The 22613-nt window shown below is 40.1% G+C and overlaps 1 protein-coding gene across 1 annotated transcript in view; it reads left to right on the forward strand.

The window, feature by feature from the left end:
• The first annotated feature begins 2910 nt into the window (after positions 1–2910).
• LOC139697501 (putative diacyglycerol O-acyltransferase Rv3480c) overlaps positions 2911–22613 on the forward strand; it is a 78735-nt gene continuing 59032 nt past the window's right edge. The window contains exons 1-2 of the mRNA XM_071596229.1: positions 2911–3038; positions 21947–22032. The gene's annotated coding sequence lies outside the window, so the exon portion shown is untranslated. The remainder of the gene's footprint in view (positions 3039–21946; positions 22033–22613) is intronic.

Genomic DNA, 22613 nt, shown 5'->3' on the forward strand with positions numbered 1-22613 from the left:
ATATTTATCACAAATGGGGAGCAGGATACACGAAAGTGACAGGATTTTGAGGCAATAAAGCATAAAAAATCAACCATAAGAGAGGATTAAGGTAATTTTATAACGAGGCTGAAAGACAGTGGAACAAGTCGCAAAAGGAATTGTGGAAGAACTCACGTTCAAAGACAGGATTTAAAAAAATATATGCAAGGTTGCGAGCCTTTGGCAGTACGTCACAATCAAAGTCAAAAGGTAATTATTATTACGTTTTGACTTTTATTGATGCCCAGGCCCAATTTCGTCTCTTTAAATGAACTAGTTTCCCTTTTGAGGAACTAGATTGGTAACCTATGCATCGTTGCCCTTTCACACCACCACTTGGAGGTAATATGCAGTGCTCTGAAGGACCAGGACACTAAGAATGTATTGGACATGAGTTTAATCTATTGCCAAAAAAAATGATGATTTGAAGGATGATTAACCCAATATTTGCTAACAGAAACATCCACTATTTGAGTGAAAACCAGTTTGAGATTGGGAGGAATTGATGGAGATGAGGTGATGCCAATAAGATAATAATAAGATTGAAAATAATACAAGTATAATGAATATGTAATGACAAAATTCATCATTTAACTTGGGATGCCATTAACTTGGGATACGTACCTGTAGAATGCAAACATAGCTGTAAAAATAATCATGCTTTCTTATTTGTTTTGTGGTTTAGAATAATGTTTTGATAGAGAGAGGTACTCAATGGAAGTATTCATAAAAAGGAAATAAAATGAAGGAGATGTGGTATTCTTTGGATCCTCCAACTAATCTAGATTGCACAAGCAGTGAGGGGGGAATGATGGAGAGAGATTAGTGAATAAGGCTGAGTTGCGATTAACTAACGCGTGAGGCATATTTTTCTGTCATCGTTCGCATTGAGTGGAGCTGATTAAGTCATATGTAGACGGATGAACCTTTGGTCATTCATCAGTATGCCAATAGTTTGCAAAACATTGCAGAATAAATAACAAAATCAATGCGAGATATATGATGAAGTTAAATGATCAAATCTCTAGTGCAATCGATTTATCAAGAAGTAGCAAATTCTAGATAATAGTAATTGTTTGAATTATATAAAATCTATTGTTATCATCGTATTATTGTGTAAATTGTTTGCAATAAAATTGAACCCGGTGGACTATTCAAGTATTAGGACATTTCTTTGGATTTTAAGATAAAAGTCTCATTTATGAACACGGGGGATACAATTAAAGATATCCTTTGTAGAGACTTGAAGAAAAATGTAGAAATAGAACAACAGTAGAATGGTTTTGTTTAATTGCCGATGAAACAGAAAAAAGTTTAAGGCAAGAAGGATAGAGAGACAGACTTTAGGAAATATACCGGGGGGTGGGAAGTGAGGAAGTTAATGAGGGACATTAGTAGTTGGGTAGGGTCTGAGGTAGTTAACAACCTGAGGATATGAAAATATAAGGAGGGTCAGGATGATGTGGTGGCTTTAGTACAGGGTAACTGCCACCGCGGGCCCGGGTTCAAATCTTGGGAACAACAAATATAGTATATTTCAGTGGTATCCCGATCCCCACTTGAGGTGCTTTGTGGAGAGAAATTTGAATGGATACGGCGTCCGTCGGATGGGACGTGAAATTACAGACCCCTGTCGACAGGAGTAGGCTAATGCCGACGCCGGGTTTCTCTCCGCCATTCCTTTCCCAACCACCCCTGATGGAGCAAATGACCTTCGTGTCGGTCGCCTCCCATAAAAAGTACTACTATGAAAATATAAGAACTGAAGGCAATGAAAATCGTGTTTATGTAGTGCAGATATTACTAATTGAATAACAATATAGGAAATATATATAACAATATATGCATTATATACATGAATTATATTATATATATATATATATATATATATATATATATATATAACTTAAAAATGAGAAAAGGTATAAAAGTATTTCAACTATGGATGGAAAAGTTTGAGATTATTTGGAAGCTGAAAAACATTTGATATGTGTACAATATATGTCAATATTTTTTTTATTCTGCAATTTGAATATTTAAGCTTGTTCATATCGGGTGAAAATTTTGTTATTCTAGGTTCCACAGAAGGAATGGAAAACCAATGAGTTTAATAGAATAAGCAAAAGAAAACTGTCCGAATTATTCGAGTTTCCTGTTGGTATACCGTTCAGCCAATAACCGGAGCGCCCCAGACTCAAATCCGAGTGTAGCCTTTGCACGCTCTCAGTAAAAATATCCAAAGAGCAGGAAATTTTAGATTCCGTAGCTTCTGGGAGAAACCACAGGTCGAAACGGGATTGGAAAACGCCTTACTGAACACGCCGGAGGGCTTAATAAGAGCGAGCTCATATATAGTCCATAAAAATCAAGCTTCGAGTGGATTTCTGTGGTGGGAATCTAAGTTGTAACATGGTTTCAATAGAAGTTTTTCGCTATTCGCCCTACATGTTGGCTTGTGAAACCCACGCCTCACCCAAAGAAATAAACCTTTTTTAACAGATTCAAGTTCTGTTTTCCTATGATTTATGGAATCGCAATTTTCCACTTCAATTCTCGAATTCTTTCATTGAAATGTTATCTCAGTCATATGTTCAGCCTTCTAACATGGATTGTTTTCGGTAGAAAAGGATAACCTCTCTATAAAAGTCCTTTTCATATAATTTGACTCCATTTATATGATTTCACTCCTACCATTTCCAGATGGTGGATCAACATCAGATTTGCCCTTGAAAGTGCACACGCGGGATTCCATTTTCTACGTACTCATGCCACACTGTAGGGTAGGGTAATTCGAGTCACATTCTCCCCGATTTGCTGACCCGAGCGTGAAACGGGGTTTCGGCGCTTATCGAGCTTCCCAGGTTTGTTTTTTATCCAAATTCACGTCCCCACACGGAGCGGAGCGGAACGGCGACGTGATCCTCTTCCTCCAATCGCCGCGCCGCCAGGGTTCAGTCCACATCCCGTACGCTTCCTGGCCGCCACGCCCCGCCGAACGATCGCCCTCAGCCGCAAAGGTAAGCACAGCCGCCGCCGCCGCTGGCGATTGAGTGAGTGTTACGGCCACGCAGAGACCCACAGAGCATTCCATCGTCCATCGCCGCCGGGGTCGACTTCAGTCGACGTCCCGATGGGAAAGCGAGTCCGCGGTTCGAGAGTCGGACCCTCACACTCACCTCAGGCGACAGATCGACGGCGTCATAACCCGGGTATACCCGCGAAAGGGACACCTTTTTGGTCAAATCTTGTAATTTTATCACTTATATTCCCTCGTGCAACCATTTTCTCGAGTGTCGGTGGGCGAGCGATTCGCCTTATTCGCATCCATTTAAGTGCATGACGTAAGTGCGCCATAACCTTCTGTAAGATTGGCTTCTTCGCTCAATAAGGTTATGTTACTAGCAATTTTGAGAGCTCCGTTAGCCTACCTCTGGTTTTCTCGATGTGAGTCCAAATTTGTTCTCTGCATTACACAGTATTATGTTTAACCTTAGGATAGGTTGTGACGAGGTTACCAACTCTCATGTAACTGCAGCTTTGGCTACTTATCACAGGCTTTTTCTTCGAATCTATCGTGTGTAAAAAACCGACTGTATTCCCATATTAGGAACGCTTCCTGTAATGGTATCCTTTCAGTACGGTAGTTGATGATAATACGTTAACTTTAGCTAAACGTCCGTTTCTACCTCATTTACGGTTGAGAGATCTTAACCCCCCCTCCAAAACAAAAACATATTTAATATTTCATGTGTTCCATTGTCTTAGGAAATACATTTACAGAAAACGATGCGTTTGCCGATTGTTCTGAACCTAATCCTGCCAAATGTTCTCATGTGCGATGCCACTCCTCGGCACAGTATAACATTTTAATGATGGGCAAATGATGAAACTTTTCCATTTGATATTGATTGAGTTCACTCAAACGTATAATAAATCAATATCTAGGGGAAATTTGTTATTATTTCTGTATTAATATGCTCGAATTCCACCACATCACGCCTGAAACTACGCATTTTGTTCATAAACTTTTAAGTCATTTACGGCCATTAATTATGAATGACTATAAGTTCCTTGCATGATTTGAGTTATTGCACATTATACTTCTTACACCCTTTAGTTCAATTTTAAATGGTAGAATAAATTGCGATAGATGGATGACAACCAACCTGGAACCCTCCTGGATGCGAACCTTCAAAATTGAAAAATTGGACTTAGATACGAGATTGTAGATCAACTCTACTGGCTCTTTATGCATGATCAACCCTACTGGCCTATTGGCTCTTTATGCATACAACGGAATTATTCCTCGATATTTTCCAATCTTACTACGGGGTACTTTTACTTTCGCCTTTAAAACATCTGCAGTTAACCACTCATTCCGTAGTTGAAGTTAGTCGCTGTTGTTACTTCCTCTAATTTTTTAAAGAAAAAAAGCACCCTAAACCTATCCTTCTGCTGTCATTGCCTAGCGACGGTATTTAAGATAGGTATTTTCCGCGGTTCTGGACCGATCCCACCATGTTTAGTTTACCTATGGTCTACAGTAATTTATCTTCCCTCGGGATGTCCAATTTATTTCCTTCTTCTTGCAACTGTCTCCCGTAGGTTACTCTCCTCACTCACTCTTCGAAATACTTCATTTGTTATTCTGCCTATCCATTTTATTTGAAACTGGAACGTGAATCAACTAAAATAAATTTTTTTTCAAATTGAATTTGAAACGAAAATAAGTCATGAATTCATTTAGTGATAAATAAATGAAATATGACTTGAAAGTTCCACCATAATTTTCTTCGGAAAAAATCCAGCTATCTCGAGCCGCATAAGGAGCAGTGGCCGTCCTAATGAAGTCCACTTGCCGCAGGTTGTGCACCTCCTCCCTTCAATTGCGGACTCGATGCGTGCCATTGCACACACCAAGGTCCTCGTCCGCGAGATTGCGAAACACCCAAGTTTTCGCACGATCGATCTAACATAATCCCTGCGCGTGGATCGATCGATTGCGGTTTGTTTTTCTCTACTCAAGCTCGGGTCGTGCGCCCGATGGCTTCTCCGCGAGGAGGTCGCAAAGATTGGATTTCGACGAGCGACGCTGAAATGTTATCTATCAGGCAGTGCACGCGTCCGTGGCGCTCATTTGTCCTCCGGGTGACGGGACGGGAAACTGCTGGGAGCCCGCTACCTCCCCCCAATTCCCATTATTCTCTCGGCATGCAAGCCCCACCCTTCCTTCCTCTCCCAGACTTCCTGTTTCTCTCTCCAGGCGCGCCTCCCCGAAGCGAATCGAACAGAAAAAAACAGGTGCCGCCGGTGAAACAACGGTCGATTGAAAATTAATTTTTCTTTCCATTGATGATTTCGCAGAGATTATTATATCTCACACTCTCCTTCCGCCTCTCTCATTCGTGGAATCTCGAAACTCTGTTCTCGCGTTCTCATACTTTTTCCTGCATCGGAATTATTTTTCCGATTTGGTCGAAAAAAGAACTTTTAAGGGGAGCAAGGGCTGAGTTGCCTCCCAGCTACGAATTCTACTTCTACGCCACGCCTCTAGAGAGCTGGGAAGGTCATTTTAATCTGACAAAAAGATGAGTAATCTAATTTATAAAACATATCAAAAAAGCGACCTGCTCGGCTTGCTATTTCTCTTTATATTATTCCTTTACTACTCTTTAAGGTGAAATGACGTCGTGAATATATTACAGCATGGTCAAGGATCCTAACAGGCTTCCCTGTGGCTAGCATGTACTCTCCTCTTTCTATTTTGAGCTCAAGCAGCCAAGGTTTACGTTTGGTTTCCGGAAAGATAAGAAGTCCCTAATCTAATATGTCACCTTCTCATTAATTGTGCCAGATTAATTTTATGCGTCTGTTTGTCATGAGGGTTCTCGATGAAGGTTTTTTTTCAAATGTAGCCGGACTTAATCTGCTCGTTTATTCCTTTCACCTGACTGGAGGATGATTAGGATAAAAATGCCCAACTGTGCTTCAGATGACCTACTTTTTCAAAATCTATGCTGGGTTGACTTAGTATTTTTTTTACGGTCGAGAAAATGCGTCACGCTTCTAAGTATTGCAATAAATTCTCAAATTTGAGAACAACCTCATTTTAATGATAGTAGATGTAAACTTCTAAATTTATATTTGCAAACATCTTCATTGGTTGATTAAATATATTTTTGGGAAAGGGTGACATCAAAGGGAATGAATTTTTATGAGCAGTGTGTATGAGAAAATCTACAAAATGTGGAGAAGGGTGCTTGGAGTTCGGCCGGGATGTTAGGGGCATTTATTACAGCTACTATTGTATATATATTTATGTGGAAAATAGGTAAAATTTCTGTCATGAAGACTTTCAAAAAATGGAGATGTTGGAAAATTTTAAATCTCAAAATGTACTCCAGCCGTTTGCTCGCTGAAAGGTATCGTCATGGTTGAATCTGATTTTCTCATTGTTGCAAAAAAGCTGGCCGCTTGGTTTTTTGTATCCAGAGCAAGAACCATTTTAGTTTAATGGCATGGAATGGGGGATATACACAGAAGAAGCAAGATGTAGTATACCAATAGGAACAAAAGCGTCCGAGAGGGTGAAAGAGTTGTTAATTGCCAAAAAGAATTGCAATCGTATTGAGAAAGTGGTTTCCTAAGTGTTCTAGAGTAAGAGTGTGATTCTGTATGGCTATCCCACATGGATAAGGAAGAAAGGAGGAGCATTATTTGGAATTTTTTTTATGTGACAGTGGAGATGATTATAGAAAGTGGAATGAATTTACAATGTGAGAAATGAGGATGTGTTGAGGAGAAAGGGAGACGAGAGGAAACTCATCAAGTTGATTAGGAAGTAGAAGTCATCAATAGTAGTGGCAAATATTGCGCAGATGTTGTAATACATATAAGAATAACCAAAATACAAGTTCGAAGAATTAGAGGGAGATGGAGGATTGAAATATTAATAGGTATGAGAAAAGAGAGAAGTTATTCCCACATGAAGATAGGAGCCCAGGATAGAAAGAATTGGAGAGAGTTTAGTTGAATCCTGTCGAATTACAGAACTGTGCATGGTTTATACAGCGGTTCTTGACTGACCTCGAATTTCGGCTTTCATTTGTGTAACTTAAACGTGACATTACTAACAGTCCACAACCAAATACCATTCTGAAATCAAGATGACAGACCGACATGTTTTATTTACCTTTTATCGTCGTCCTCGGTCCCACATTCACACGATGGATTACACTGTATGTCGTGGGTGCAGTCGCATTTTCGAAAGAGTTGCAATATCTCACGTGATCTCCACAGAATGGAGATTTTGTCCGGGAAATGTCCACGTGAATTTTGGAATCACGTAGAAATTTTCCGGGAAACTGAACAGAACTTTTCATTCAGAGCCAGATCTTCGAAGCGGGATGCCGCATATAAAATGAGCACATGAATTGGGAAACAAGGAAGTATGTGTGCAGAAGAGTTGAAGAGGAAAAGTGATATCGGAGTTCGATAAGGAAGTACCAGATGCATTAAGTACACCTTGAGACACTATTGACTTGTTAAGTGTAAAATAAACCGGAAAATAGAAAATAGGTTATCAAACTCCCAAGAGTAATATCACTAGTTATTCAAATATAATTTTGACAAACTCCTGAATATAGCCTGTTATTGAGAATTCTTGCATTTAAAAACCTTATTCCGTGTGATTCACTTTGTTCGAGAGCATGATCGAACTGATATTTTTGTAGAGATGAAGTGTTTGTGATTTTCAAAATATTCATTAAATTATAGTTAAATATAATATTCTATTAATATAATAACTTTTTGTCAGCCGGTACCACATTTCCTACAGAATCTTTTGCTAAATATGTTTATGCGTTGGCATAACATTTCTTATGCATGGATTATTATTTTTTTCATCTTTTAGCTTAACAATGAAGCCATTTGATTTAAATGTCAATACTACAAAGAAGATGGGGTCACTTTTATGTGGCAACTCCTGATGCAGGCATTGAAAACAACCGCAATTACGGTACCTGATTGCCTCAGACTTTCATGTATTTATTAAAATAATTTGATATTGACGGATTTTTCCCCAGATACCTATATTACTAAATTCCTCAGCTACCCAAAATGCTGCCTACAGGATAAAATGTACGATTGTATATTATACTGGCGTTTTCTTAAAATTAACTTCTCTTTTCTCAGAGTATACAAATCGGTAATGTACCCATCCAAATGAGACAGACATAGATCTTAGGAACTTTCAAATTTATGTGGTGAGAAACAATGGTGGTTCTTTAGGCAGTCCTTGTGTTTCGCATGGCTATGAAGGTTTACCAGATTAGAACAGATGTCTTCGAAACCTCACGCTGAAACCGAGATAGGAAATTCAAAAAAGAAAAAATGTATGTATAAATAAGAGTAAAAGAGGAAAATTTATCAAGGAGTGGAATAAGAAAAAGATTTGATGAAAGAATGCTTGATGGATCGTACTCATCTTGCGACAATCAATATGTTAGGAAAACAAGGGAATGGTAAAATGAGAAACCAGTACGAGGAATGCCAAGTGACAGTGGTAGACCAAATAAGGAGGTATGCGAGGCTGAGGAGCTTTCGGAGAACAAGGGAATCAGCATTAGAAAACGAAGAATTAAAAAAAACTCCAGTGAGCCAATCGTATGACTGAAATGCTGACGATGCACGTACATGAGAATATGAGAGTAAGCGATTATTAAATGTTTCGCTTTCTCCTGCTTTCTCCTCGAAATCCTCCGATAAAGATGGGTGATTAAATAAATAACTCGACATTAGACGCAAAAGCGAGTGTACTGCATCTTTCTCGGAGTTAGACGTTACGTTTTAACCACGCTCGTAGGTTTAGGACGCACCAATATAATGGGGTACTTACTGTTTACATTCTGAGTTAAACCAACTCCCACGAATTCAGATGATCGTGACCTTTCGTCTCCCGTCGGATGATTCCGTCTTCCCAAAACACAACGATATGGATGGCAAAGATGCAGGGAGCACTTGGACGTCGGAAATATAGTACGTAGAAAATTGCTGAAAGTTTAGTTGGGAAGAGTCGAAGCTTTCCACGCGGCACAGGTTTTCAGCAATCGCGTGAGGACGATGATTGTGAGTGACGGGTAAATCGCGTCATTGTCGAGATTAATTAGGGGATGGGCAGGAATAAAAATGTTACCGGAAGAAAGGTGGAGGTAGTGGCTATGATAGCGGGGTTGACCCGGAGAGAGATCCCACTGTCCGCTCATCCATTCCGCCAACGGTGGTGTCACAGCCTGGGTGGTACAGGGTTCGTCCGGAAAATAAGTGTACTGAGCTCAGGAAAAAAAAATTATTATACTTTTACATATCTTAAGCTAATATTCCTCAAAATAGGACCCTTGTGAGTCGATACACTTGTTCCAGCGGCGTTCCCATTCCTGGAACGCTCCCGCGAAGGCATCATCGGGAACCTCTCGAAGACACGTCGTCACGGCCTCTTTGACGGCGTCCAAAGTCCCGTATCGCGTTCCTTTCAAACTCCTCTTTATCTTCGGGAACAGAAAGAAGTCCGGTGATGCCAATTCCGGGCTGTAGGGCGGGTGCGGCAGCGTTGCCACGCCGTGTTTGGCCAAGAAGTCCGACACGACAAGCGCGGTGTGAGACGGCGCATTGTCGTGATGCAGCCGCCAGATGTTTTTGATCGCTGGCCGGACGCGGGCGACTCGTTTTCGAAGCCTGTCGAGCACTTGGACGTAAAATGCAGCATTTACAGTTTGTCGTTCAGGTACAAATTCGTAGTGGACGACTCCCCTTTTGTCAAAAAAGACAATGAGCATCGCCTTGATCCGAGATTTGCTCATGCGAGCTTTCTTTTGACTGGGTGATGATGGGGTGTGCCACTCCGCACTTTGTCTCTTCGACTCCGGGTCGTACTCAAAGATCCACGTCTCGTCACCCGAAACAAGGTTCTCTAAAAAATGTGGATCATTTTTGCAGTGATCCGCAAGTTGCGTCGCGATTTCCAAACGATTGAGTCTTTGATCATCACTGAGCACTTTCGGCCAACTTTGCACAAATTTTTCGCATCTGTAATTGGTGCCTAATAATCTCGTGCACTATTGTTTTTGGCACCTAACACTGCTCTGCTATCATCCGAACACTAAGACGACGATCAGAGTTCAGTACATCGCGAACTTTTCGCACATTTTCGTCGGTGAGTGTCGTTGATGTGCGTCCAGGCCGTGGTTCGTCGTCGACCTCTTCTCTGCCCTCCACGAACATCTTGTGCCACCGAAAGATCATGTTTCTGGACATGGCTGACACCCGTAAGCCTAGTTAATCATACCGACAGTTTCGGTACACGATTTCCCAAGCTTTACCGCAAATTTGATGGAATAACGCTGCTCCAAAACTTCGGCATCGCGTTCCGTGACGTGGGTCGAGCGTGGAGGTTCGGGTTAACAGAGCTCCTCACTACACCACAGCTCAGAGCCGACTGCCTTTTTCAGCGTCGCTTGCCAACATACCCCCCTCCAATCGCAGCGCGTCAGAGTGGTGCTGGGCGCGCCTGGAGCGGCGGGAAAAAATCAGTACACTTATTTTCCGGACGAACCCTGTATACATACTTGTATATCGATGCATGAACACTACGGTTTTTCGTACGCATGTACAATCTGAAATGTTGAAGAAAATGAAATAAACTTCCTAATTTTATACTACCGCTGGTACTTTATTTTCATGCTCGTGTTACATCATCTTTAGGTGGGCTGAAGATGAAATTATTATTGTTTGCTAGTCTACCGTTTAAGGATGAAAACCGACTGAACAACGCCATATTTTTAAGCTTCGTTTCACAAGACAACCTGGCAACCCCCACTACATTTAACCCTCCAAATATTCTAAAACCCTTCATTCCGCCAAACATGCCTATCCTTTTCCTATGTCTTCCCTTTCCTTACCTGCTCAACGTTCTATACAATCTTCGACATTCCATGAACTACCAGAATTATCTGCATCCTCCTGTCTTGCCTCCTTCAGATTTCTCCCAAAAATCCTCTCTCCTACCCCCTTTCCTTCTCTTGAACCACATAACTTTTTTGTTCACGAGGTGACATAACAAATTGAAAATAGAGAGTGCAAATAAAGCTCTTACCAGTAGAATTGTAAATCTTAATTTTTTTTCTCGACAAGCAGAAATTACGCAAAGCGAAATCCAATACCTCGAATCTTAAATTATGAAAGTTGGTTTCTTGACATGAACGTTGATTAAACAGATGAAACGACACTGCCGGCGTTTCTCTTGAGCTTAGTTCTTCTCCGTTTTCGTGTAGCGTGAGAATTAGGGGAGGGAGCCGAATAGCCGCTGTATTGGCGCACAAAATAGGCCAGTACGCCTCGAGTTGCATCGGTTGGAAGGTGCCTATCGTTTGTTTACAATAGCGAGTCAAAATGAACTATACAATTGAAAATCCCACCAAAAATGAAGTAAATTCAGTGATACATTTTAACTGAAAAAAACTTCAAAGCTGCTGACATTCATCGGGAACCGTAATGCACTGTACGGACTAAATGTGATGAGTGACAAGAGTTGTCCGTCAGTGTTGTCGTTCGTAAAAGAGTGAACACAAAAATGTCCATGATGATAGTTCTGTTCCAGATATAGTTCTGTTCCATATTCGCTATTTTTACCTTCCTATGAAAAATATATGCACTTTAATATAAAACACCAGTCATTTCAACTACCGATGCAATATTGTCTGCGTATAAACACGACTTCAATGCTGCGAACTGGCCTCAATACTCGCCTTTGTTACACATTTTTGGTTGTTTGGTAGGGATGTCAATCTTTCGGCGCTATGCGTAGTCTAATATTGCTTCAAGTGCTTACATTCAGCCCTAACTTATTCTCATCGTCTAACTATTATCATCTTTATTTATTTTAAAATGGTTCCAGGATTCAAAAGTAATAACAGTGGAGATTTACCATTAATAACACCTTAGCTATGTTAACCTCAGAGCAAGATTGGCCAAACTAACCAATCCACATGCATTTATTTAGTTTATTAGCTGTTTCTTGTTCGGAATAATTGCTGAAAAGAATATTTACGGGCACTAAAATATATTAAATAACAAACTTGTTCTTTGATAGATTTTTAAATCGCATTCTCTTCCATAGGTTAACACAAATGAATTTCACTTGGAAATACAAAATATAACTGTGGAACTTAATCAATGCTTTGTTAGTAATTGGATGCACATAACTCGCTATATGACTTAATTTTCTTGCCTAATTGAAAGTTATCAATATCCGTGAGTCTTTCGAATTTTGATGTCAGCTCCTAAATCACATAATTTCTCGACCCAAAGGTTTTACTAAACGTATGAGTACATATGTATGTATATATTTACTATCAATCAGATACACATGTAAAACCTCGGGTGTAATATTTAGTCACCCAATATCCACCCTTTTTATCACTTGATAGGATGTCTAAAAGCTATCTCTAAGAATAAATACAGCACACTGGATTACATATATCAATCATTGTATAATAAATTACTTATTATTTAATTAAAAAGTTTGAAGTATAATTATGTCTTTGCCCATGGATCATAAGATAGATATTTTGGCAGTTGGATTCATATATGAAAGTTTCAAAAACGATTTTATGTGTCGCATTCGGGGTTTAAATAAAATGCGTTTGTTTAGTCAAATGTAAACAATCGAAAACGACGATCCACTGATCCACCTCAAGTTATGATAAACAGAACGTGACACCCAGAAAATCAGAGGTAAAGGGTTCAGGAGTTGCGGCAAACAGTCTCGATAACGTTGGGCATTCGATAACCCATACCAGGGGATCTGGTTGATGCGGCGGCTAGAGTATGACTTCCCACCCAATGGCCCGGATCCGAATCCCGGTGGAAGCAGAACATTTTCTGTGGGATTCCGATCCTTACTTGGGTACCATGTGTAGAGGGCTTCAAAGTAAGACGAGTACACCTCCGTGGAATGGGTCAGTCGCGGCTAAAGCGGGAAAGCTGTTCACCCCTTGTCATAATTCGTGAAGGAAACACTCACTCCCTAAAAATTCGAACTCTACCGAATTACCTTCCAGCAATCCCTAATGGCGCAAATGACCTAAACTTTCGGTCGCCTTCAATTAAGGCTAATAACTACTTCTACTAAATGCGACCAATAGATAAGCAGGACATGCTTTCGGCAGCCATTATCCGGTGCCGTATGTTGTCTACGCCCGTCGTGGCCACGTGATCGCCTAAACGACGGTCGGAATGTTCTTCACCTGTCGCCCAATATACCGAACTTCAGATGTCACATCTCCCAGATGGCATCCATCCGTTACTTGCTTAAAGATAAATGTATAATTATTTAGTCATACACATCAATTCTTGAGGTAAGGATAGAATTGACCTAGTACCGAGCCATACCGAGCATGTACGTACTTACCATATGAAATGCATACATCAGTGTAGGGTCATTCCTTTTCTCCCACCGCCTATGGTTTCCCACGAAGTTCTGGTATCTGAAAAAGCACACAGCTCCGGTTAAAGGCAGGTCATTCATCTGAGGATGTTAAAGACATAATGTAGGCCCCGAATAACTATGATATTAATGGGAAGAGTCAACCCCAGCCGTACTCTTATAAATGGGCAAAGGATGGGAGAGGGAAATTAGAGGAGATATATGCAGTAAATCAATAAAAATTATAAAAAAATACACTTAACTATGATCGATCAGATCAGGTGTGTAAAATCTGGAAGATAGATAGGAGAACGGATAGATTTAAAATGTAATTTTTTTCCTCGTATATTTAGAGACCGAAATAGATGTGACCGAGTATTGGTAGAGTATATATTTTGTCGATATCATGCATTAATCTTGAATAGACCCATCTTTTTAACACACTTCCCGCATGATTTGAATATATCATGTCATTGAATATTGTAGCATGTATCTTCCTTCGTGTGATTAACTTTGTTCGAGTGCATGATCGAACTGATATTTGCGTATAAGTGTAATGATTGTGATTGTACATGCACGGCTAGTGACCTAACAACCCCACCAGACGCCCTTATAGCGACTTGCGGGATATCATGTAGATGTATAAACTGGGGGTGTCCAGACCGTCCCCGGGAATCGAACCAGGACCCTCCGGTCAGGAGCCCAGTGCTCTAATTACCACGACCACGACGTTTATAAGAGCATATACTACATATTAACTTTCAGATATGAACTCACGCTAATTCATGTGCCCTGACACCCCCTATCTCACATACCCTTGCGGCGGCTTGCGGGGTAGTGTGTTGATGTAGATGTCGACCTCGCCAGGAAGTCGGGAGAAAGGAATCGTTGAACCTGCGTGCCGAGATGGGCTCGCCCAGGTCGGAATTCCAGCATCTAAACACGCCTCGGGGTGGGGGGCGGAATGGGGGGAGAGAAATAGTGGAGGAGAGAAAGCCAGCAAAGTTTCGACCAACGTAGTGGGAAAAGTGCACCCGCGTTGTCGCGGTCGGCAGTCTAGGAATAGAAAGCGACGCTTATCAGGCGACGGTCGTCATGTCGATATGCTCCGCGGGATGGCGGGAAAGAGAGGGTAAGACGCATCGAGAGTTCTCGTGAAAAGCTTGGACGAAATTTTTTCGATTGTCACTTTCTTCGCCCCGCAGACCTCGAGTCGGTGTCCCAAGGGGCCCGAGACGCGAGTGTGATGGCCGTCTGTCCTCGCGAGGGGAAAGTCGGCATAGTGGAGATGCCCCTCAAGGCGGATGAGAACGGCGAGGAAAACGAGGGCTCGCCACGTATTGAATGAAGACTTACACGAGTTCTGACCGAGTGAGAATCCCCGTTCTCCCCCCTGCATCCGTTGAGGAGATGTCTTCCGCCTCCATCGTGTTGGAAATGACCGATTCGCTCCTATTTTGAAATGTTACCATTAAAAAGTGGAGCGAGTGGAGTGGGAAATAGTGCTTTTCGGCTGTTGACACGAGACGATCTATGCGGTATTAAATAATCCTCATCTGCCAAATTAAATCTTACAGTGTTCACGTCTCGTTAATGAATGCAATGTCATAAATGTGTACAATGGCGATTCATATTCCATCCACCGAACCCGGAATTTGGTTTCATTGGTATGGGTAAAGCTCACTCTGTAATAATTATAAGTTCCGCAAGGGGTGTGAAATTAGCACATTAGATTCGGGGGGAGGAAATCCCTTTCACGGTACCACCTACGGCTTACCAGGAAGATATGGTACCCAAAAAATCACAAGAATACGAGACATACGACACCCTTGCGTCTCTTCTTCCTCAGACAGCTCAGAGTTGCTGAGAAAAGGGTCATTAAGAAAAGTAATAACAGATCCTTATAAAATAAAGGTAAAGTTTAAATTTTTTCCATAAACATCTAAAAATATATATTCTACAATGAATTTTCATTTGATGAGAACCAACTTAACCGTTCTCGAAATCTCAAAACCTATGTACGTATTCGGTGTACTGGCTCAAAAAACGGGTTATTTTTTTTTATGGAGCAAATTATTACTGAAAAATGATTTTTACATTTTCTCAGCAAATCATGAACGCAGTAAAAGCAGACTAAATTTTTAAGCATAATAAAACGAAATCCGACAAGATATTATACACCTCCGTTACCTCAAACTCGTGTGTCCAAACGTTTGAACCGAAATAACACTGAGCCTAGGGTGGCCAGAGGCGTCACCCGGGATCGAACCCAGACCCCACGGTTCTTAGCCCAGTGCTCTACCCACTGTAATACTCAATTACTTCCAATGTGTCCGATGGCCCACCTCCTCGGAAGGTCAATGACTCTAGTGTCTTTGACCTCCCGAGAAGTCTCAAGCAATTACGGTTGAATTGTCTATCTTTCTGTGACTTTACCGGGGTACTCTCTGGTAAAATCGTGTCCGTGTCATCACATCACGGCATGAGTGCTGGCCTCTTCCAGAGCCACCTCGATACTCAGACACTTGAGCATCGAGGTGGTCATGCCCATTCACGGTTAAGCTTCCCTGGTTGTCCCCGTTTCTCACACGGACGAGCTGCTACTTGTTGGTTACATTAACGTAAGTCACATCAGTACAAGGAGGAATCCATTTAATACGTATATATTCTGCAATTAGGGAACCATTTCGGGCGAGGCGTTGCCCGAATTTCTCCCCAAATTACTTCCCTCGAATCGCCTGGTCATCTGCCAACTACAACACCCCGGCGAATCAAAAGTATGCGATATGTAACTGTATGAGTATGCTGTTTACTGTATGAGTATGTATGATACGATGATGTACGCGGTACATATTCGATATAACACCGATTCCATGATCCTCCTTGATGACATTATATAATGATAAAAGCAGATATCCATTTGAAAATTTAAGAATAAGACTCCGCATACTTTCCTCCAGGAATGAAAGGCCAAGTACAAGTAGCATGCGCAAATGGCCTACTGGGAAACTTCGAGCGCAGGAAAGCATATTGCAAGCAGGAAATTATTTAAAGAACTGCCCATGCGCTTAATATAACATCTTCCGTGATATGATACAAGTTTCTATAAGTATCACGTAGTGGACCTGCAAATCTTGTACTTAACAAAACCAGGTCGTTCATATCAGGAAGCATTTTACGTAAATGTTCCATTAGAAATTTCTTCATTCGTAAAAGTTTTCACTACGCCACAAACTAAAGGACTTGTCGCGAGTATTTAACTTACCTTATCCGTTTAACTTAGCTTCCATCAGAATCCCTCAATTCCATTTAAAGATAGACATTTTAAACAAACGGGTTCAATATTTAATTACCCACTTTTCGTCGTTTGTCGGAGAACTCAAGACATTTACCTTAGAAGGGTGATTAAGCTGTAGTAATAGTGAAGAAAACAATACATATGGGAAAGAGCATGCGCAGCCGACCTAAAAATGGAAGTGGAGAAGCCGTGGAACCATTTCAAAAATTATCGGGGACCTAGAGGATCCGTATATGTATTTATGCTTCCAAAATTTTGCCATTGGTGCCTGAATTTACTGTAGCACGAACCTACGCTTATACACTTAGAGAAAACACACACGGAGGTATAAGTGTGCGCATTGGTATATGAAACTAATCACAGTGTCCTCACACTAAGCGACGAGATCAAATAAATCCAAACAGATATTCTTTTAACGCAGTACGACCTAATCACAAGTAAAAACAAAAGAGGTTTAAGTAGCGCATTTGGGCGACTATCCTATAGTCGAAATTGTACTCACAAATGTGATGAAATATCCAGCAAATATGTCAGTATTTCTTATTGCACTGCAATAAAGGTTTGAGAATGTTTGATGAATATGAGTACCGTTCGATTCCTTGCATTGAATGTATCATTGATGCACTATTTCGTAAGCTTAACTTAGGTAAATAACAGTTCATCAGATCCAGGATCGGTTTCTTTTTCACCCCAATGCATAGTGTCTCCCTGTTTTTTTTCATTTCTTCCCCACATCCCAGTATTTCAACGACTGGGCCGAGTATTTCGTTCTTGGAGAAAACTGATTTTATGGATATCGACTCAATGAGACTTGTATTATATTGCCAATCGCTTGAAGAAAAAAATTATTTTTATTTTCTTTGCATTGTATTACACAATTCAAAGTTTCATTGTACTTCTAATATCAAGCAAACAAAAGAAATGGGGTTGAACATACAGATGCTCGCTGATGGATGAACAGACTAGCAGAAATGAAGTGTGCCTTACCTGAATCTTTCTCAATGCTACTATCGTAATCCGCACTCAACGAGAAGTTGCGATAGTTGAGGGTATCAATGTCTAAAGTTCCTGATAAACACGAGAGTGGCTTCCCAACTAATCGACTTATATAGCTATCAAATCGACTTCTTATTTACATCTATCTACATTTACACAATTCCTCGCAAGGCGCCGCAAGGGTGGGTGGCGGGGGGTGTTAGGACACCACCCGTTAAACAGAATGCAACCAAATGCAAACGAATGAAAACATGCCAATTCACACCTACACAGACGAATATATTCATGCAAAACAGACTTTATCGTACACACAACTGCACGTTCAAAACAACCACCGATATATTTCCAGTGGTAGCTATGTCAAAAGCATCCCATACAACCTAATGAATAATTTATTTATGACTCAAAGCAAACTATGAATAAATAGTTCCTTGCTTACACACGTTAGTTGTAAGCATTGTCTTGCTTACACACGGATTGGACACCGAAAAGAATTTGTCGAATTGATGGATCTTACTGGGATATCGATCATAAGTACAACTTCATCCCGGTAGCGATCTCGGGTAAGCTCGTGCGGGAGAGGGCGTATAACAAAGGAAACATTCATCCATCCGAAACTCGTGAGTCATCTCGGCTTGGCAAAAGTTAATTGAGTTAAGTCTCGATTCCTCTTTCGTAATGCTTTAAAAGTGCTGGATATATGCTTTATAATTTTAAAATTGTTATTTTTATGTCTTGGCGTTCCAACCCTGTACAGTGCAGGGAGTGGTGCACTCATCATCTGTCGCTGAGACCGCATTTGCTGCGAAAATAGAAATTATTTTGATTCATTTGATATTCATACAAAGCGAACGGTAACTACGGCCGTATAAATATTATGGGAAGAGTTCACCCCAGCCGTACTCTTAAGAGTACGGCTGGGGTGAACTCTTCCCATAACATTTGATATTCTTAAGCTATTTCAAAATTAAGTGAGGCCCAAGTCGTAGTGGCGTAGATAAATTAATAACTATTTAGTATTTGAAAAAGTTTTAAATGTCACTTGTAATACGAGAACTCTCAGTTTTTACACACGACAACACTTCGTGATCCGAGCAAAGTAATGGTAATGAACTTGGTAATCGGTAGGAGTACTTCCATTGCTCATTTCATGCATTAAGTTTCTGTTGGGGATGCCCTCCGATTACATTTATTATTTTTTGTAAGCTTACCGAGAATTGAAGTACATTTTAAAGCCATTTAGAAACGTATGGTTTTGTCGCTGTTTTTGAAAATGAAAAATGTTTCATTGTTGGAGGGAAGACATATCTTAAGAGTGTCTTTGTACATCTGATAAACCTGTTATAACGTTTAGTCGGTCATTTTCACCAGAATTTCACATGAATTTAAAATGTGTGTGTCATAGAGGAGGAAATATTAAATTAAGCTAAAATTTTAAACCGTACATAATGCATAGATGTACAAGTATAAAGCATTAGAGAAACCAACTCGAATGCATGTAAGATAACTGAAAATCATCAAATTCAGTTTACAAAATTATCATGCATTATTTGTGAGCACATTAAGGCATAAATCACCGTAATAGGGATTTCATTGTAGTACTGGCATCTTTGCATTATCTAGTCAATAGTTTTCATTACAAATGAATATTAAATAATCTGATAATTTAAAAAGTGCCCATGGAAATAAAGAAAACAACTGAAGAGTGGACATAACTTGAACTTTTACTCCATTATGTGTATAATATGTGGAAGGGTGACAAATGAAAGTTACAGACACAACTGAAATTCGTGGGGCAGCCAGCATTCAGTTCATGCATTTTGCGTTATTCTGTCATCCTTCAACCCTTGAAGCTTGATGACTCAACACCAGTTTATATTGTTTTAATTGAGTGGCCGTTATGAACTTGAATTCTCTAACCCTCGATTTAACTCATATTATATAGAATATTTCCTATTTACTTTCCCTTTCAATATCGTCTATCTGTTGTGATATTTTATAGCCCAAACAGCACAAGTGTGTAAAGTTCACATACAACCAGATTGGACTTACTAGTAATGTACACATTATTTGCATTCAGGTGCCACCAGAGCTCATAAAATTTACAACCATATTGATCTCAAATTCATATTGATTTGTATAAAACATTCATTTTGTACACAGAAAACAATGTGCTATTTACTCCAACGCTGAGAGTTCAGTTTTGGTACGAGGGTCATCCGGAAAGTAGTACCCGTTCGTGCCGCATGAAGTGCTGACGACGCGAGTAGCCGCTGGACGAGGTCAGATAGCTTCAGTGGCTTGTCTGCCTTCTCTGAGCCAAGTTGCGTGACGCTAGCATTGCCTGTGTTGTTTCTGTGATTGTTTACAATGTTTAAAAAAATTGAGAACGCCGCCAGTTGTGAAGTGAGGGCAGTGATTAAATTCCTCAATGCAAGAAACGTTCGCCCATGTGATATTCATCGCCAATTAAAGGAGGTGTATGGAGACAATGTAATGGACGAGTCGTCTGTTCGGCGGTGGTGTCGCAACTTCAACATGGGGAGGGGGAACACACACGACGATGAGCGTTCGGAGAGACCGTCTGTCATTACAGACCAACTGGTGAGCTCAGTTGACGAATTCGTGAGGAACGATCGGCGCGTCACAATTGATGACATCTGTGAGCATTTTCCCAATGTTTCTCGAACAATTGTTCATGAAATTGTTAAACACCATCTGCATTATGCAAAAATTTGTGCAAGATGGGTCCCTCGCGTATCTCAATGAGCTGGCGGCGAAGGACTATGCAGCAGGAATACAGAAACTTGTCACACGTTATGACAAATGCCTTAATTTGCTTGGAGATTATGTTGAGAAGTAGTTTAAAGTATCCTCTTTCAAATAAAATTTTTTATGTTTGTTAATATTTACTTTTGTGTCTTTATTTCACGAACGGGTACTACTTTCCGGATGACCCTCGTATATTATTCATGTTGTACATTCAGAACTCAGTTAAATTACATTATAAAAGATATTCCAAATTGTTGTTGCATATTCTTGATATAATAGCGTGAAACTGATATACCTATCAAGACAAGATAGGAATCTTGAAGATAGGAATTCTGAGGATTTATTTTGTTTTTGGAATGATTTATTTCACTGATGAAGTTCACGAATAATTCTTAAATCTTCGAGACAGTGATAATACAGGTTAAATATCGTGTATGAGAAATTTTTTCTTAGAACTCCAATGTTTTGCCTACTTGGGGGGGATAAAACTTTGGAGCGATATAATAATATAACATTTGCCCACATAAGATTACGCCTAAAATTCGAGCAATAGAACTTTTTAGTGATTCTTTTAAAAGATCAGGGCGAAAACAAAAATAAAATCGTGATCGCTTCAGTAATAAATTTCTTAGCGTATAACTTTTCATCCACCGTGGATCACACCACTCAAAGAGCGCAAAGAATTCATTGCCTCGAGTTAACTCCATTGACCTCTAAACTAGTTCTACACTCCACTTTCACAAAGGCCCCGAAAGCAATACTCTTGGAAAAACGGTCAAATAGCCTTATGAAGGTCATCTAGTCAACATCATGCTTCAGGCATTGTTTGCCTCTCGTCTTAGCAACGTGTTTACGTTAGATTGGCTCTTCCAAACACGTCCCAAGGAGCGTTTAAGGAGACAAGATCACCACCATCCATCCTCAATGCCAATAGCTGAATGTTCACATGATTCCTACAGTGAGAGGTAACAGCGAATGGTGTGTGCATGGGGGAACGCGATGCGATGTAAGAGTGTCATTGATGTTGTGACTTTCATGCATTACTTCCGTGGAGACATACCTACCAAGAAACGGGGAGTCTAAGGTTTTCAGTCCCTAAATGCTTTTAAGTTCCTCGCCAGGAAACACTGCAATGTGTACCTTAATCTTAATCGCAATACATAATTCAATTGACAAAGTTTAGATTTATGTTACACTTATTTTGTTCCCATTATATACTTGCGTTAGTGTCGTCAATCCATCTTTTGTTTGGGTCCAATAAACTGGTGGACTACCGAGTTGAAACTATCTCTATAGAGGTAGATAAATACATTCGGCAGGAGAAAGTTGGGAGCGTAAAGCAACAAGATATTTACAATTACCAAATGTTCCATTTTCAGAGGTCTTCGAACCTGGGATTCATGACAGGAGGCGGACTGGTTTCCTCCTTGGGAAGGGAAGAGTGGAGAATTTTACAAAATTCACGGTAAGAAACTCTCGTTGATAAGTTTAAAGTATATTTTTCTGGGGAAGGTACGAACGCTTGTTCATTAAACTGTGATGCTATAAGAATCTAATCCTCTCGTAACAATTAAGTATCCCTTTAAAGGTGTTACTACTTTCTATTGATTGATTAGTGTATAACCCATATTTTTAACAGTGATATTTTTATATTAAATATTAAAAATATATTTCAGTGTTTCAAGGTCTAAAATATCTTATTTCTATTACGGTCAATATTTTGATTACGATTGATCAACATTTGGCATATGGTCAAAAATTAGCATTTAATCGTTTTTTGAATTACATAATTGACAGTTTCATTATCAATAGGAGCTAGATATGCCCTTGGGTATCAAATCAATTTGGAAGGCCACACCGATCAGGTCTAAAAAACGTTGAAACATTAAACAAAGCAAATAATCAGGGCTATCTGGCATTATTATTTTTCAATGTTAGAGGAAAACATGATTAAACTTCAATTTTGTAGTTAGTTGAGATCAGTCGAATCATAACACCTTCTTAATTGTTCCCTCCTTCAAAAATTTTAAATACTCTTTTCCTTGG

The sequence above is a fragment of the Hetaerina americana genome, unplaced genomic scaffold, assembly GCF_022747635.1.
Source record: "Hetaerina americana unplaced genomic scaffold, ioHetAmer1.1.p SCAF_79, whole genome shotgun sequence".
In the NCBI taxonomy this organism is placed as follows: domain Eukaryota; kingdom Metazoa; phylum Arthropoda; class Insecta; order Odonata; family Calopterygidae; genus Hetaerina; species Hetaerina americana.